This window comes from Equus asinus, chromosome 18 (genome assembly GCF_041296235.1).
Source record: "Equus asinus isolate D_3611 breed Donkey chromosome 18, EquAss-T2T_v2, whole genome shotgun sequence".
Lineage (NCBI taxonomy): Eukaryota > Metazoa > Chordata > Mammalia > Perissodactyla > Equidae > Equus > Equus asinus.
The window spans coordinates 31,824,356-31,841,517 of NC_091807.1; the positions used below are offsets into that span (position 1 = coordinate 31,824,356).

Genomic DNA, 17,162 nt, shown 5'->3' on the forward strand with positions numbered 1-17,162 from the left:
CTCCACGCCCCCCTCCATCTTCCTGGCTTCAGGGACGGGCGCTAGTCACTCATCTTTCAAGCAGCCTTCCTTGACAACTGCAGTTCACTTTGTGGCTGTTTGGGCACCTCATAAAGCATTCTTCCCCCTTGATCAGGATGTTGGGCTGAATGGGGTTTGTGGCTGTAACGGCCTGAGGGCAGGGGCCGTGTTCTATACCCACCAAGTGTCCCTCACAGGCAGATGAGGAAGGATGACTGTGGGAGGGGCTCCAGTATAGAGGGAGGGATTGAAATGAAAAAAAAAAAAGTACCTTGAAGACACAAGCAATGAGCAATGACATTGCCCCAGTGACTGAGCAGGCCTGTGTGTGTGTGTGTGTGTGTGTCTGTGCGTGTGTGTGAGGCGGGCAGTAGGGGTGTGGGGGGCTGCCTGAAAAAGAGTTAGAAGATTTGAGTTCGTGTACAAATGATTTAGTGATTTGACCTCTCCAGATCTCAGCTTCCTTGTCTGCAAAACAAGGGGGGGGGTCATGGGATACATACAACGTCACTTTCAAGTGTGATTTTATCTCCCGAGCACACAGCGCTCCTGGGTGCTCAGCTCCGTGTGTAGGTGTGTGCATGCCGGCCCCCGGCCCTGTGCTTCCTCTGTTGCCTGCAACTTCAGCCTTTCAGAGAGTCCCTGACAACACTGTATTCGTTTCCGAGGGCTGCTGGGACAAATTACTACAAACTGTGTGGCTTAAAGCTACTGAAATTTATCCTCTCACAGTCCTGGAGGCCACAAGTCCAACATCAAGGTGTCGCAGGGCCACGTTCCCCTTGAAGGCTCCAGGGAAGAACCCTTCCTTCTTTGCCTTGCCGACCAATTTCTAGCAGTTACTAGAATCCTCACCCTGTAGCAGCATCACTCCAGTCTCTGCCCCTGCCATCACGTGGCCTTCCTCCCTCCTGTGGCCAAACCTCCTTCTCCTTGTAAGGACACCAGTCATTGGATTCAGGGCCTACCCTAACCCAGCAGGACCTCACCTTAACTTGATTACATCCGCGAAGCCCTTCTTTCTCACTAAGGTCACAGTCTGAGGTTACCAGTGGACACGAATATTTTAGAGAACACTGTTCACTCCAGTGCAAACACCAAATGTCATAAGAGTTCTGGTCTTGGCACCACAAGTGACAACTGCTCCACAGGCACCTGTGTGTTCTACCCCCCGAAATGATCCCACCCCTGTGGGGGCCCTCCTACCATCATCCTACTCTTGATTTCCTAAATGACAACAAAGAATCATTGTCTTCATAATATTGGCATTTTTAGGTCTGTGTTGAACTTACAACTGTTCAAACACGTCCCCATATACTATGTCACTTGGTCCTCACACGCTTTCATGAAATAAGATAGATTTTATCATCCTGGATTAACAGGTAGCAAAGCCAAGGCTCAGAGAGGTTACGTAATTTGCTCAAAGTCACACAGCTCGCACACACAGCAGACCCAGATCTCCCAGCTGTACGCTCACTGTTCTTCACATTATTGTCATGAGGTCAGAATCTCCACCTGCAAACTCAGAGGCATCAGCGCCAAGAATCTGGATTTGTGGTACTTTTCCCATGCTCTGCCACTGTCCCCCAAAGTGAAAATAGTCCCAGTGACTCTGATGCACCCAAACTGTACTTGCTGGCTGACTGTTAGCCCTTTCATAGTTCAAAAGCGGTTTCTTACTGAGCTGAGTTTGGGTTCCGGGCAGTCAAGGGCTTAACGACGCCCCCTGGGTAACCACTGACTGGCCTACGTAATAGGGGATGAAATTCAACCAAAGTGAGTATTTGTGACATGGCTGCTCATCATTATAATTCCATGATTTTATGCCCATCATTTTATGTGCAGTCATAAGAAGTGTCTGTCCAGCAAAAGATACTAAGCGGGGCGTGTCGGCCACAATGACATGGTTCACGCAGGTGGAGCTATCCTGGTGCCTGCCCTCACCGTGGGCTCTTGTTTACAGCTTTGAGACCCAGGGACCTCTGCTTATTGCCCCAAAGACAGAGGTCTTATGTCACAACTTTTTGCTCCCTGGTGTGCATGGATTTTTTTCCCTGCGGGGAAAACCTTCCTCTTCCTCGTCTTCTTCCCACCAGACCTGGCACCGTGCTTGATAACTGGGGACGGCCTGACTGCCCTGCTGAGCCTCAGGACCCACTGCGCCCACCCTCCACCCGCCTGGGCCCATCCCCACTGAGACACAGCCCTTCCTGGCCGGCACCTGCACCAGGAGGGGTAGCTGCATCTCAGAGCACACGTGTTATTAGCTGGATTCCCTCGTTAAAATGACCTATGGGCCTGGTATTTGAAGTGCATGGGTGTGGAGAGTAGAGTCTCAAGTGTTTTTCTCAGCAAGCTGCGGCCAGACCAGTGAGGCAGAGGAGAGGGAGGAAGACAGACGGGCTCAGTCACAACAGCTCCCAAATTGGCTCTGTAGGACCCAGTGAGGGGCGGGAGGATGGGGCCGCCGCAGGGAGAACTGACGGTCGCTCCCTCCTGCAGCCTGCAGCAGGCCGGGCCAGGAGAACCTGGGAGGCTCCCCGGAGACAAGCAGAGGCCTTGGCCCGCGCACGGGTGCCCCTGGGTGTGCTGCCCCAAGGCTGCAGCTCTCAGCGCCCGAGGAGGCAAGCTGCGGGGTTCCAGGTGTCCTGTGGGGCATTCCCAGTGGAAGGAGCCCAGGAAAGGGGGGCACTGAGACCCTCCTTACCCCGCTCAGGGAATCCTAACCCAAACAGCAGCCGCAGTTCCAGCCAGCGGTTGGGCTCCCGGAGGAATACAATTTAGAAGCATGAACACTAGGACTGAACAAGAAAGTGGGAAGAAACGACAAGGGAGAGAAAGGTTGTCTTGACTTATGCCTGGAAGCAACAAAAGATGACAATTGATTGTACAACCCCGTGGACGAAGAAACATATAAGGTGCCAGTTAACAGTATGAGCCCTCAAGCTGAACTGCCTTTGTTCAAATCCCAGCTCTACCACTTGCTAGCTGTGTGACCTTGGGCAAGTTACTTAACCTCTCTGTGGCCTCAGCTTTATCATCGGTAAAATGGGGTTAATAACAGTCCTTCCATCTCATAGTGTTGTTATACAAGTTAAATGAAATAATGAATCAGCAAATATCAGCTTAGTTCTTATTAAAGACGTGATAAATGTGATTCCACAATAACCAGAGTTGTGGGCGATCCCATGAAGAGGGGCTGGTGAGGAAGCGGCACTGAGGTCTGATGGCGGGAGGTGGGTGTGTGCATCAGCGTTCGGCACGCGGTGCCGACGGAGCTCCGGGCCCATCCTCTTCTCTAGGAATTCCAGCAAACCGAGGCCAAGCAGAGAAGGCAGCAGGCAGGGCGGCAGAATGAGGTCCAAGGAGCCATCAGGAAAACCACACATCTGACGGGCACTTCAAGTTCAAGTTCACTCCCGCCCCGCCAGCTGGCGACCTTCGTAAGGCACAACTGTGACTGGCTGATCCCGCTTTATAAACAAGCCAGGCCAAATGCTCCCCCCCCCGGAGCATGTGTTGTCCCCCTTGACGCCAGTTTGTTCATCCAAATGCCAGCGCAAAATATTCGCTGCTTTATTTAGTTGGGAAGAAGGTCACGGGGTGAGTTTTTCTGGACACTTGCTGCCGCGACACAGCCTCTGAGGCGAGGCAGCCACGAGGCCCCGGGTCTGTGCTTTGTGAGTCCTCACGATGACGGGCCGGGGCTGGTGGACTCCAACAGCTGGCTGTGGTCTCACGAAGCCGGGCTGGACCCCGCAGTTCTGCACGGCCCGGGACACCCTCCACGTCCTCACCGCCTCTGGGAAGCGGCGAACCCTCTGGACTGTTGCAAATGTGCATGGTGCTCCCCAAAGGGCCAGGGCGGGGAGAGCAACGGAAGGTGAAAAGGAGACTTGAAATCATTTCTTGTCCAGGAGTGGAATCCTGAGTTTAGAGATCGTGCCCGTCGCATCACGGCAATGTCCTCCTACGCCAGCGGGGGTCTGAGAGGAGACCCTTGACTCCTGTCCTGCTGCGGGCATCCCTCTCTAGGTCTGATGCGTGGTAGCCGGTCCACCTGAGTTGGCCCCTCAGCCACTGGGTTCTGTTTCTGTCCTTCTGCTTGGTGTAGGTTTAGATCCTGGAGTCATCTTCTCCTTTTCGAGGCAGTTTCGGTGGGATGTGAAACTTGCTCTTTGTCATGAAAGGGAAGGCCATGCCCACAGAGGACAATTGTCTGCCCTGGGGGTCATGCAGCTTGGGAAACACAATCCCAACATTTTTCACATCTCAACTGGTGTGTCACAATCACAGCTCATTTGCACATCTCCGCAGGAAAGCCCGTGGTGCTCACAAACGTTAAAAAAGCAAGAGAGCAAGAAAGAAAAAGTCATAGAAAAAAAAAAATACAGCTTTGGAAAACCAAGAAAGCCAAGGAAGGCTCAAGTTTTGTTCTTTGCAAATTCTGGAAATCCCAAAAGATTCTGAAACGTTGCAGACGTTTTTCTCCTTTTACTGCGTAGATTGCGCTGGGTCTAACTTTGATCGTGGGTAACTAAGCATTCATATTAACGCACCCTCAGATTCCAGGGGAAATCGGAATTTGGGGTATTTTTCACAAAGTATTTTTAGTTTATGTTTCTCACTTTTCCACTGGAAAAAGCTAATAGCCCAAATTCATGCTTTTGCTCCTCATTCATTTCCTTACCCAAACACTTACCGTTATTTCTGACAGTGGAGGTATATAACGATTTATTTGGGGGTTTGTGAATAGGGTATGAGTCCTTCACCTCGCACAGAATTTCCCGGTTTCTCTAAATGGAACTGAAATGAAGGTGTCAGCGTACCTCCACTCGAATGCCTAGTGCCCCTGTGTCTGTAGATGCCTTTATCCAGCTTCACCTGCCTCCACACAGGCCAAATGCAGATGACAGGCCAAGCTACTGGCACAAGGGCAACCCCCAAAGTCAACTGAAAGTCAGGTGCTTAAAAATACAAAACTCAGTTTTCCATAAAAAACCAACATTTTTTTGGAACGAAGGATCGTTTGAAAAATAGCTGTTTTCCTTAGAGAAAACGAAACACATGCAAAGCTTTTTCTCTGAAGATGTTCTATAAGAATGAGTTGTTTGAGGCCCGGGACAGCGTTTTATTGATCTTTGCATCTTCTGTTCCGAGGCAATGAAAGGCTGTTTGATAAATGGATCAGTGAATCATTCTGTAAACTTTTGGTTTGACAGCTGGTTCTTTATGATGTCTGATTTCACTTGGAAAGCACGGCTTTCCTTTTCCGTGGCCTCACAGAAGGAATGGGTGGGCCAGCCTTTCTCTGCAGGAGGGGTGTTTACTGAACCCCAAGGTGCCACGATGCGCACGCCATTTTGCATTGCTTTTCCCCAGATTTCATGGTATCACAGTTCCTGGGTATCTTGATTGCAGAACCATATTTTAATCCTTTTAGCCCAAACACCCCCAAGACCCTGAATTCACAGCTCTCTTTAGGCCAAGGCCATGCCTGCTGCCAGGAGAACCTTCTGGCCAGCGCATCTAAATTCCCCAGTCTCCACTTATCGGGCTAGAGGTTAACATAGGGCAGGTGACCAAAGTGACCTTGTGGGGCTGGCGTAGTCCTCACCTGACCCTGCTCGTGACCATAGCCCAGGGCTTCAGACCTGCAACCCTGCACCACATGGCACCACAGGAGAGAAGCCTGCGGTATGGACATTCTGAAGGGGAGGCAGCCTCGGGGCCTCAGTTCCTGCTCACCAGCTTCTAACTCCTACAGCAGCTTCTGCAGGAAGCAGTTGGGGGCAGGAGGCTGAGTGGAAAAAGAGGAAAGCTGAGGCAAGCCTGGGGGGTGCGGCCGGGAAGGCCTGGCCTGGGGGAGCTGACTTCTAGATACCGTAACATTGACCAAACGGGGTGTTTGCAAGCTGGGTACACACATCTGAGGCTGCCTGAGAGGAGAAATGGGAGTTTTTGGTCTCTAAGCCACCAAGCACCCTCCAAACACACTTTCCATTCTTCAGCCTGCAATCCAAGCATCTTTCTACCACTTGTCCCTGGTGATGTCAATTCCTTGCTTAAAACCTGTGGGTGGGTCTCCATTTCACTAGGACCGGCCCAAATTCCCAATGTGGTTGTCACAGCCCTTATCAGCTCTCTCCGGCTCATCTCACTCCTAGGCCTCCCCCAGCTGGCTACCAAGCATCTCTTGGCTCCTCACCAGGCCAGGTGTTCCTCCCCAACTCTGTTTTCTCTGCTTGGACAATCTTCCGGATGCCTTCGCCTGGGCAGCCTCCTCCACGCCCTGAAATGTTTCAGCTGAGATGACAGTTTGTCCATGAGACCCCTCACCTCTTTCCTAGGTTAGGCACCGCTGCTCCTTTGCTCCTGTCACACCTGTTCATTGCACTGACCACTCAGAACAGCGATGGCCTGATGAATTGTTAACCCCTCACCAGCCCCCGAAGGCTGTGGCTTCTCTTGGGTTGAACTTCGTATCTGCAATGGGAGCCAGTGCCTGGCACACAGTAGGGACACAGTGCATATCTGATGATGGAATGAATGAATGAATTGCCGTCATTGAATGGCCTCCGGGAGGGTGGGGATAGTGCTAATAAAATAGTAGTGGACACCATACTTCCCTAATTGGAAAGGATATCAAGCCTGTGAAAGACCCACCAATTAAAACAGAGAATTCAAGGTCCATCAGGTGACCAGTGCCCAGCTGGGATGATGATATTATTACTATTCATGTATTTATTTATGAATTCCTGCTATGTCTCAGGCACTCTCATGAGTTCTTTGTAGGATTAAGGAACATAAATTCCTTGCCATCGAGGAGTGGACAGTGGAAAATAGGGTCGTTCCCAACTTTCTGATCCAGAGGAACACAAGCTAACTCCTGCCTGCTCTTTTCCCTCCTCCCTCAGCGACTCTGGCTGTAGATGGAGAAACAATTCCAAGGTGAGCCGTACCTCTCCTTCCTAAGTCTTGTTACACACACATCATCTCGTTTTAATCCTCCTAATAACCTTTCGTGGCGTATACGAAAGGCATCGTCATGCCTATTGTACAGATGGGGAGACTGAGGCCGGCATGCCCACTTATGAATCAGAGGACTACCAAATGAGACACCATGGCTTTAATATAATCTGGAGCCCACAGATTTGGGCAGAATGCGAGATAACAGTGCAGTAAGATACTGCTCCAAGTAACAGCCAGATGAATCAATTCTCCATCCACATGTGGCTAAAAACAAGAAAAACGAGCACGGATGTTCACAGGCAGTTTCTGAAAACGCTGAGATGCAACCTTAAAATGGCTTCCAGTGCAACAGCCAGGATGTCCTCAAGTACGGTCCAAGGCAAGCAGCCGTGGCACTACTATAAACGCCCCCAACCTGGGTGGAGTCAGCAATTACCGTGCAGGAAGAATGCGAGGCTGCTGGGTGCCAGCCTGGAGAGGCCAGGGACAGGACAAAGAGATTATTCTGCTTCATTGTTAAAACGCAGTGTTTATTGTGAAAATACGATCGGGAATTAAAGGGGCATGTATGAATCATAAATATTTGCATGCCATTAATGTTTGGACAAAGGAGCTGCAAGGGCTGAGCTTTTCCCATGAAAAACAGTGCTTCGAATTACAGTACATATTTAATTTCGTCTCTTCCATTGCTAATCTGAAATCCCAGGGCCTTCTTCGGATAACCCTTTCAGAACCCGAGAACTCTACGGGGCCAGGGAGAAGGATAAGCGTGGATGTTCCCTCCTGGAAAACTCATCCATTTAGATAAACAAAAAAGCACGTCCCCGTGCTCTAGTTTGTCACGAGCTCACAGACTTTCCATCATCTGGTCCACAGAGTGAGTGGCCCAGCGCCAGATCTTACCAGGCAAAGTGGTCACCTCTAAAGTGTGTCTTATCTCAGGCAATCCTCACGGCACACCCCAGCCCCATGCACCAAGGCAGGATCGGGCTCAGACAGGTCAAGTAACTTGCCCAGGACACACAGCTCTAAACCAGTGTTCTCAACTAGGGGCGATCATCCACCCCACCTCCCCAGGGGACATTTGGCAATGTCTGTGGACATTGCTGGTTGGCAGACTGGGAGCAGGGAATGCTACTGGCTACTGGGTAGAGGCCAGGGATGCTGCTAGCCATCCAGCAATGCACAGGCTGGCCCCACGACAAAGAGTAATCAGCCCTAAATGTCGGTAGTGCCTGAGGAGAGACATCTTTCTCCGAGTGGAGAATCCAGGAAAGTCCATGTGCTAACCGCTAGGCTATACGGCCTAGAGTGGAAAGGGTCCCGGTGTAGTGACTCATTTGGAGATTTTTAATGAGCCCCTGCTCTGTGTCAGGGACTGATCTAGTTACTGCTGACACCCCAGTGTGCTTTTCTGGTTAAGGGCTGAATCTTTGTTTTTTGATTTTTTTCTTTTTTTTTTTTTTGGTGAGGAAAATTGGCCCTAAGCTAATGTCCATTGCCAATCTTCCTCTCTTTTTTTATTCTTTTTTTTTTGTAGGAAGATTAGCCCTGCACTAACATCTGCTGCCAATCCTCCTCTTTTTGCTGAAGAAGACTGGCCTTGAGCTAACATCTGTGCCCATGTTCCTCTACTTTATATGTTGGATGCCTGCCACAGCATGGCTTGCCAAGCAGTGCCATGTCTGCACCCGGGATCCAAACTGGCGAACCTCAGGCCGCTGAAGTGGAACGTGTGAACTTAACCGCTGTGCCACCAGGCCGGCCCCAATCTTCCTCTTTTTGCTTGAGCAAGATTGTCACTGAGCTAACATCTGTGCCAATCTTCCTTTATTTTATGCAGGATGCCACCACAGCTTGGCTTGACGAGCAGTGCTAGGTCCATACCCAGGATCGGAACCGGTGAATCCTAGGCCGCCAAAGTGGAACACGAGAACTTAACCACTATGCCACCAGGCTGGCCCCCAGGGCTGAATCTTTTGGATTTTGAAAATTCTTGGGAGTCCTCCTCCTGGGGGCTTCCAGGCACATCTTCATATCTTTTCCATGGGTCTCAGTTACCACTGCTGTGCACTTGTGCATGCCACAGCTGTTCCCGAGCTCTTTTGCCAGCGACCTTCACTCCCAGCCACATCTAGGAGCTGCACGTGGGCTCGGTGCCGGCCCCGGTGCAGACACTGCCCAGGAGCTCCCATATGGATGGTTCACTCTTCCTAGTCTCAAATGTTTGACATGCAAGTGGTCTCCATGCCCAGTCTGGGAGCTGGTGGCTTTACCCAGGGGAGCTTAAAGCAGCAGATGTATATTGGGGGCAAGATATTTAGGAATGTGGGTCCCCATTCAGAGTAAAAGCAAGCAAGCAAACAAAACCAGAGCGGGCACTCCCAGCAAAACTTCTTCAGGACATTCAAGCTGCAGCAGCCACGGCCTTGATGCACCGAGAACAGCTAGACGACTCTTTATTCAGACTTTTTTTTTCAAGTCATCTTTCCCTGAATCTCAGTATGGAGAACAGGTGATGGCAGAACTAACATGTCAGGGCAGGTGGGAGAAAGTCCCAGAAGAACCCAGCCAGCTGTTTGCCTGTGGTACCTGCACACCCAGCCTGTGGCAGCAAAGATGAGGCTGTCTCAGAGACGGCCGGCACATCGGCCTTGGTTCCTTCTCTGCCCTTTCCACGCATTTCCTCCACTTTCATATCAGGTGTGCAGACCAAGCCCTTTTTGGTGTCTGTAAGGTATCTGTTGGTGAGGCACACCAGGACCTTGCTTTTAGCGCTCATTAGTTCTAGTGCATTGTCCACTCGCATCAATTCAGGTTTCTGGATCGGTGGGTCTGTGGCCCCCGACCGACGCATTGGGAGGGGATGGGGCGGGCGGCGCTGAGCAGTAAAGCCAGCAGTGCACGTTTATTGTTTCTGATGGTCCCTGTGGACCTGCATCTGTGTGACACTCCTGAGGGTGCGGCTGCAACGGGCGCATCCTCCAGGAAGAGCTTCCTCTGCTGGGTGGTCCACCCCACCCCAGCCTCTCCCTCGGGGCACCACATATCCCCTCACTCAGGATGTTCAGGGATGGATGGCGTAATTCTATGCACACAGAACACTGGTATGTTTCATATTTTTAAAAAAGACTTTCATATTCAGTGATGCTCTCTAATTTTATTTTTTATTGTGTGCAAACTTTTTAATATAAGTTTTTCATAAATTTTGTAGAGAGGCAGAAAGTGTTAGGGAATTGGGATGGAGACATTTTACAACTTATTATGAAGGAGTGTGGAGCTGGTTCGGGGCGTCTCAATCACAGCGTGACTGACACTTGGGTAAGTCTTTGCTGTCAGGGGGCTGTCCTGGGCACTGTGGGATGTTGAGCGGCACCCCTGGTTTCCACCCACTAGATGCCAGTAGCACTGCCCCCACCTCGGTTGTGACAACCAAAAGCATCTGCAGATATTGTCAAATGCCCCCTGGAGGTCAAAATCAGCCTAGTTTGGGAACCACTGAGTAAGACCATCATCAAAATTGATAAGCAGATATATAGATAAGATATCAACTATGACCTGCCCTGAGGTTTCAAATAGGATGATGAAGGTAGAACATTTGGAAGGACCCAGTGTGGTAGGTACTGGAATCATACCATTTAAAAAGGCAAACAGAGCTTGATTATAAGATGAACTTACACCAGCTCCTCATTAATGATAGAGAGAGAGATAGAGAGACAGAGATAGATAGCTACTGACTCTAAACAATGGTTTCAAGTAGAATGAAGGAAAACATCTATAAAAACCCGAAACCAGTGCCTTGAGCAAACTGGAGCGTTTCCACCACCAATCAGGCCCATCCCTCCTTGCCTTGTCTGCCGAGATCTGATAAGCTCCTAGATCATCAACTGTGTGTGCTCAGACCGCCCATATTCCTGTGCATTGCCTTGGTCTGAGCCAAGGAAAGCCTCCTTTGTTTGCATAAGGTGACTCAGGCAGGGCCACACACCACCACGAGGGTACTGGTCAGCCCTCCCATTAACCAGACCAGGAGTTTCCCTGGATCAGGAGCGTGGGGCGAGGTGGTTCAGGTCTGCAGTCTGTGTTGCCTGTGTATCCTTAACAATGGTCTTAAATCTCAAGGTAAAAGCAGAGATTAATCTGAGTTGAAAAATAAACAGGAAATTTGCTTACATCTTCTTTGCGTAAAACACAGTTTAAGTGGCTCCTAAATGAACGCTTCCTCACCGAGGAAATCAAAAGAAACGCGTTTTGAATTCTGCAGCAGAATGGCCATGATGAGTCTCTCGAAGGAGATTATTGTGATCACTTAATGATTTATGGGTTCTCAACTCCCTGAAACCCTCGTTGAAGAAAGTTCAGTGACACAAAATGGAGTTTCTAAATGGACTACGCTGCCTGATATAGACTAATAGAGCTGGGCAACATGCTGGAGTCCCAAACCAGCGCCGAGCAAAGCGAACGTCATGGATAGCTCCGTTCTTAACACAGACTGAGATGTCTCTGTTGAAGGCGGGACTCCCACCAGAACCAATAATGGAGGGTAGGCGTTGCCTAACGTCCACTAATGCATGTTTATAAGTACAAAAATCTTGAAGAGAAGCAATTTTGGCCCCCACGCCCCATGCCCCACAGTGAGCTGATAAAACCGGCGCTTTTGAAAGTATTCACAGGCAGTTCATGAAGTCCACGCTGCTCACTTATTACTTTTTGTTAATTGCTTCATTTGGGCTTCAGATGAAATGTTATGAGCATGGGTTCAGTCCCGAAAGCTAACTTGGTCAGAGGAGTCTTCTCAGAGGAAGTATGGACACACACACTCATGCACACACGCACGCCACTGGCTGAAAGTCCAACCTGACCTCTCCACATCGACAGTATATGGTTATGCATAAACGTCCTCTTACTGATCTGGACTTCTTTTTTAATCAACAGAAAGAAAACAGTCATCAGACAGCACGCCCTCTCTCTTTTTCAACGTGTAATTTTTCTTTAAAAAAGAGACACAGAAAATGTTCTTCATAAGCCGTCCTCTCCACCCTCTCTTGCCCCTCGCCAACCGGCACAAAAAGAAAATACGAAACTGATTTATTAGAAGCAGAGCAGCGTTGCAGCCGTTGGCCGGATCACTGTTTATGTCTATAATGCTTGCTGCTGAAACAGGAAGCTCTAAAAATCACTCAACCATTATTTCTCTAGGAGGCACTTTCTGATTGATAGTCCTCTGTCCCCACCAAAAAGAACGGCCTCAACCGAACGCAAGCCGGCTGGGGTGGAGGGTGGGTGGAGAGAAGTCTAGCTTCTGCCCGTCAACTCAAAATATTGTTCATACAAATAACCTCGATTTAAAAAAGCTGTCTGACACCATCAGCAGTGCCTGGCACTTCATAAAATCAGCAAGAACACCATGAAGGAATAAATTGTGAAACTGCGTGTTCCAGGCACAAGTAGTTTTCAAGAAAGCTTTTCTCCTTGGTCCTTGCTGTGGCATCAAGTGGGATACGGACTGATGGTGGCGGTGGTTGGGGGTTGGGAGCAACCTGCTTTAGGAAAGTGTTGCTCTTTTATTGGCAAATGTGAAACAGGACGCGAAACCTGATCTCTAGTGATGAATTCTACGTCAGATTGTGGACACATGCTGTGGACCTGCCATCGAAAGGAATTATTTGCCAAGGCTGCCTGGTGCTTGGTGTCTCAGAGGCTGGGTCTTTCTTCATCCATATTTGCCCACATTGAAATCTGAAAACAGATTTCAGCATATATAGATTATTTTAAAGTGTAGCTCAATAACAACCAAGAAAAATCGGGGGAAAAAAACGGGACAGTTGATTTTAATACAACTCAGGTCTTTTTCTTAGAATTCTGTCCAGGAGATCTGACTACAAGCTTATTATCTTAAATGTTGTCTGTGAAACAACTCTGGATTTGTCAGGTGAATTTTTCCTTCCCCTATTACGTGAGTCTGTCATGGACTAGAGAGTGACTTGGATCCTGTGATAATATTGTGAGTCATTCAGACCATTTCTCAGTAACAACCACTCCATAAAGACACGTCTCTTTTCATTTAAAATACCAGCACAGTTTATCCTTTTCTAAATGTACCTTCTCTTCATCTCAACCACAGTCTTTCGCTCTTCTGAGAGGCCACCTCCCCACACTGTCCCCCAAACAATGTAAAATAACTTAAGAATGAACATGCCTTAAGTAACAAACATTACCCAAATATGCAATAACCCAGATTGTGACCGAGTAAATATTATGTCTGGGAAGGCATCCACAGCAAGAACGTAATGAAGGAATTTCGCTTTATAAAAGCGTTGGGAAAGGGTACTATTTTGAAAGTGGGCAAGATTAAAGTTGCCAGGGAGGTCAACATAAACACAAATTCCACCAAGAAATTAAACCATGTCCCAACAGACCAGAGAACACGTGACCTCACCAGGCTGGTTGTGGAATGTGCACTGCCGCTCTGCAGTCAGAGGCCCAGGTAGTCACTAGAGAAGAGGCTGCCGTTTTCACGACAATATGGGCCCTTCCCCTTTGCAAGGGGCTCCATGTGTGCACACCTGACGGCCTTTCAAAGATCTGGACCAGCAGGTTGAATGGGATCTACTTTCCTAATTAAATAAACCAGGTCCTAGCTATAATTGCAACAGGTGTAACCAAAACAGGACAGGGAGCAAGAAGAACATCTACTCATTTATTCATTTATTTATTCACTTTCCAGTTATCTACAACATGCAGCACGGTGCTAGGCTGGCCCTCCATGGTCAAGGAAAATTTCAAATTCATAGATTCTTGGCGTGGGGGGTATATGGATCCTCAGCCCTGGAAACCGAAATATACATGAAACTGTGTAAGTGCACATGTGCATTTTCCCCCCGGGGAAAAGGCTTCCAAAGGATTTAACAAATTATCTATGATGTTCTCAAAAGAGTAAAAATCATATTCTTAGAAAAATCAGAAGTAAATTTGCCGTGGATTCTCTTCCCCCATTTATGATGTGGTTGATGATACGGTCTGTTAGATTTCCTCTTTGGTTCTAAAATGAATTAACTCAAGCCGTATTCCCTGATTGATCGATGCCTTTCCAACTGTTCCAACAGGATGGAAGCACTCACAGATTTCACTGCTAAAATTTCTTAAATGTCTCTCGGCTGCAGCCACGATGCACCTTTTTGTAGATGAAAATACCAGCAGCACCTGCCTCGACCGCAGGTACAAACTCATGTACACTGCAGCTAATTAACCTCCACAAAGAGAACTCCTTTTGATCCTGAACTTGGACTCTCTGGAAGTAAGGGATAGTCCCAGAACATGTGGTTAAGTGTGGATGCTTCTGAACAACAAGCTGTGCGCTCAGCATAACCTCTCATCTGCTGGGAGCTGCTGTCTCTTCTTCCATTGTAAAGGAACACCAATTAATATGGAGATACTCAAGCAAAGGGAGAAAATTCCAAGGGTGAGATATACCCTGAGCGAGATTTAAATTGACAGGGAGAGAAAGGAGGGGAAGGAAGCAAAGGAAGACGGTTCAGACTGCTGAAGCCTTCACGAATATTTTTTAGGGGCCAGTGTTGTCAGCAAGGCCGTAAAAGCTGGACGGGCAGGTTTTCCCAGTTGCAGGCTGAACCTGAGGTTAGGAGCTGTGATCCTGGACATCAGCCAGCACCCAGACAGATCAGTTTTGTAGAAGAGAGAAAAACCCTTCCATGTTCAACCTCTGGCAATTTCTACGAGGTTTTACAGTCCCCAAGGACTGGTAGCCGGTAAAAGAAAAGAATGTTTCTTTTTCTACCCTTCATTTAGAACTGAGCACCCAGGCCCCTTTGAGAATCCATCAGACCAGTGCCTTCTGACAGAATGTGAAATTGGCATTGAAATGTTTGCAGGAGCCAATAGCCAGGACCTTCTCGGCCACTGTGTGGTGTGTGGATGTCAATGACATGTTTTCAGGCACATTTTCGAAAACAAAAATGAAACAGCAGACAGTCTTAAGATTGCTTAATAAAACGTAATGAAACTTTTAAAGGACAAGATTCAGTGAGGAAGATTAAGGCTAATTGTCAAAATTAATGAGAATCATCTGCTCTCTCCATAATGGGAAGCAAATTGCAAAAAAAAAAAAAATCTGGCAGGCTTTGATGTTGACACTTACACTTGAAAGAGTAAGAGCAAGTTGTATTTTACCACTACGGAGAAAAATTATGAGACAGACTCAAACAGGGCCTTTTGATAGCTTGTAGTACTGACCCCCCCAAAAAAATAATCACTCAAGACCAAAAATATACATGGTAAGCATAACTGGGTCAAACGTTCAACTAGGGTTCCTGTATTTTAGATTGCTTCTTATCACTCGTGGGAACAGAAGCTGTTCAAAACAGATATTGGCCATTTACAGCATTTCAATTAATTTTCTCGTTCCGGGTTATCAGAAGACAGCCCAGCCTTGGTTACAGCTATTTTATTATTTGGGTTTTATGCAAACTCAAGAGCATACTGGCACGAATCAGGCAGCCGAACGCAAACAATCCACACCTTGAGGAAATAGTTCAGTGTTACCCAAGTAAACACAAGCACCTATTAGTCACCCACTCAAAACAGAGATGGCCAATGAGTGTCCAGAGACCAGCCCTCCACGCCAGAAAAGGAAGCTTGCCACTTTCAAAATCTCATTCTTCATTATCATCGACTTACTGCACATTGCCAGAAAGCCACCACTGAACTTCTTACGGGAAAATGTCCCCAGCATGGACCATTAAATTCCAAAACTTTTATAACCAAAACCTGACACATAGGCATGCAAACGATGATATTACTTTCTCTGGAAATGCAACCAAATGACACTCAGTAATCGATCCCTAATAGCAGAAATCCGCACGAATCGAATTAAGATTTTTAGCTAGGCCGGTGGGCATGGACCAGGCGGTGGGGCCTTGATTTTTTATTGGCTTCTCATCCACTCTGCCAGCTACTCATCTGAAGCCTTCAAGATGTTTTCTAAACACACATCTCTGAATCATAATGTGAATTCCATTTACTGAAAGGCGGGGACTTTTAATATAACAAGTGAACCCATTTAATGCCTTAGGCTTTTATACCTTATAGCATCACTCATGCTGTCAATAAGTGGATATCATTTTCTTTGTATTACCCTATTATTAACATACTTAGTACTATGAACATATACTTTCAATCACGGTATAAGCTTTTTTATTTTCTCCACCTATGATTCTATTTTGAAAATACTCTAGACAGCTAGGATAGCAAAAACAATAGCCAAAAAAATCAACATGCTTTTACCCCCTTCCCCTTTTCGACTAGTCAAATTCCCTAAGAACACAGATTTTCTTATATTTTTGAATGCCTTTACAAAGAGTAATGACTACTCTCATGTTTGAATGTCCATTGGTTGTACTTTTATTTTTTTCAATACAAGCCATCTACTGTTATTTAGGTATTTATCAGGTCTTTTTATTATACTTGGGATAACTTTTATTCGTAAGTTTATTCAATACTATATTACAAAAATGAGATTTCCAAAACCAGCTATCCTACCTCCTTCAATTAAGCTTCTAGTACTTATTCTTATTTATAAAATATGACTTAGGGTCTTACAATCCAGAGAAAACACACTATTTGAAAATAATTGAAAACCAGAGGAGATTACAACAAGCTAAGATTCCTCTTTCTGCTAATACTGGGATAACAGGCAAAGAAAAAGAAAACTACACATAGAACGTCACTAACACAATACTTCCTCCAGATAATCCATCTTCAATATTATTAATCCCTAAAATGTTAATTAGGATCAACCTATCCCCCAAATAATTATAATGCATCCAAATTATATATAATAGGAAAGTCATATTGCCATCAAATTTACCAAACCAGAATGATACCAACATGATTTCTTCATATTTTACCGTAAAAATGTCAGCTTACTTGAAACCACATTTCAATAATCGTATACTATATATTCCTTAAAATTATTAGATGTGATCATTTGAAGCTCTGGCCCACTTGGCATGGATAGCACATGGATCCTAAGCTAAGTCTTCCATTAAATAGATTTCTGATAATTATCAGAGAGAGAACCCCAGTTGTATAATCTTAGTTTCCATGATGGTAAGTTTTATATTTTTGCATTTTAGTAAAGCTCTGAGGGG

At 47.1% G+C, this 17,162-nt stretch overlaps 1 protein-coding gene across 6 annotated transcripts in view; it reads right to left on the reverse strand.

The window, feature by feature from the left end:
• RUNX1 (RUNX family transcription factor 1) overlaps positions 1 to 17,162 on the reverse strand; it is a 263,569-nt gene that overhangs the window by 70,181 nt on the left and 176,226 nt on the right. The gene's annotated exons all lie outside the window — the stretch shown is intronic.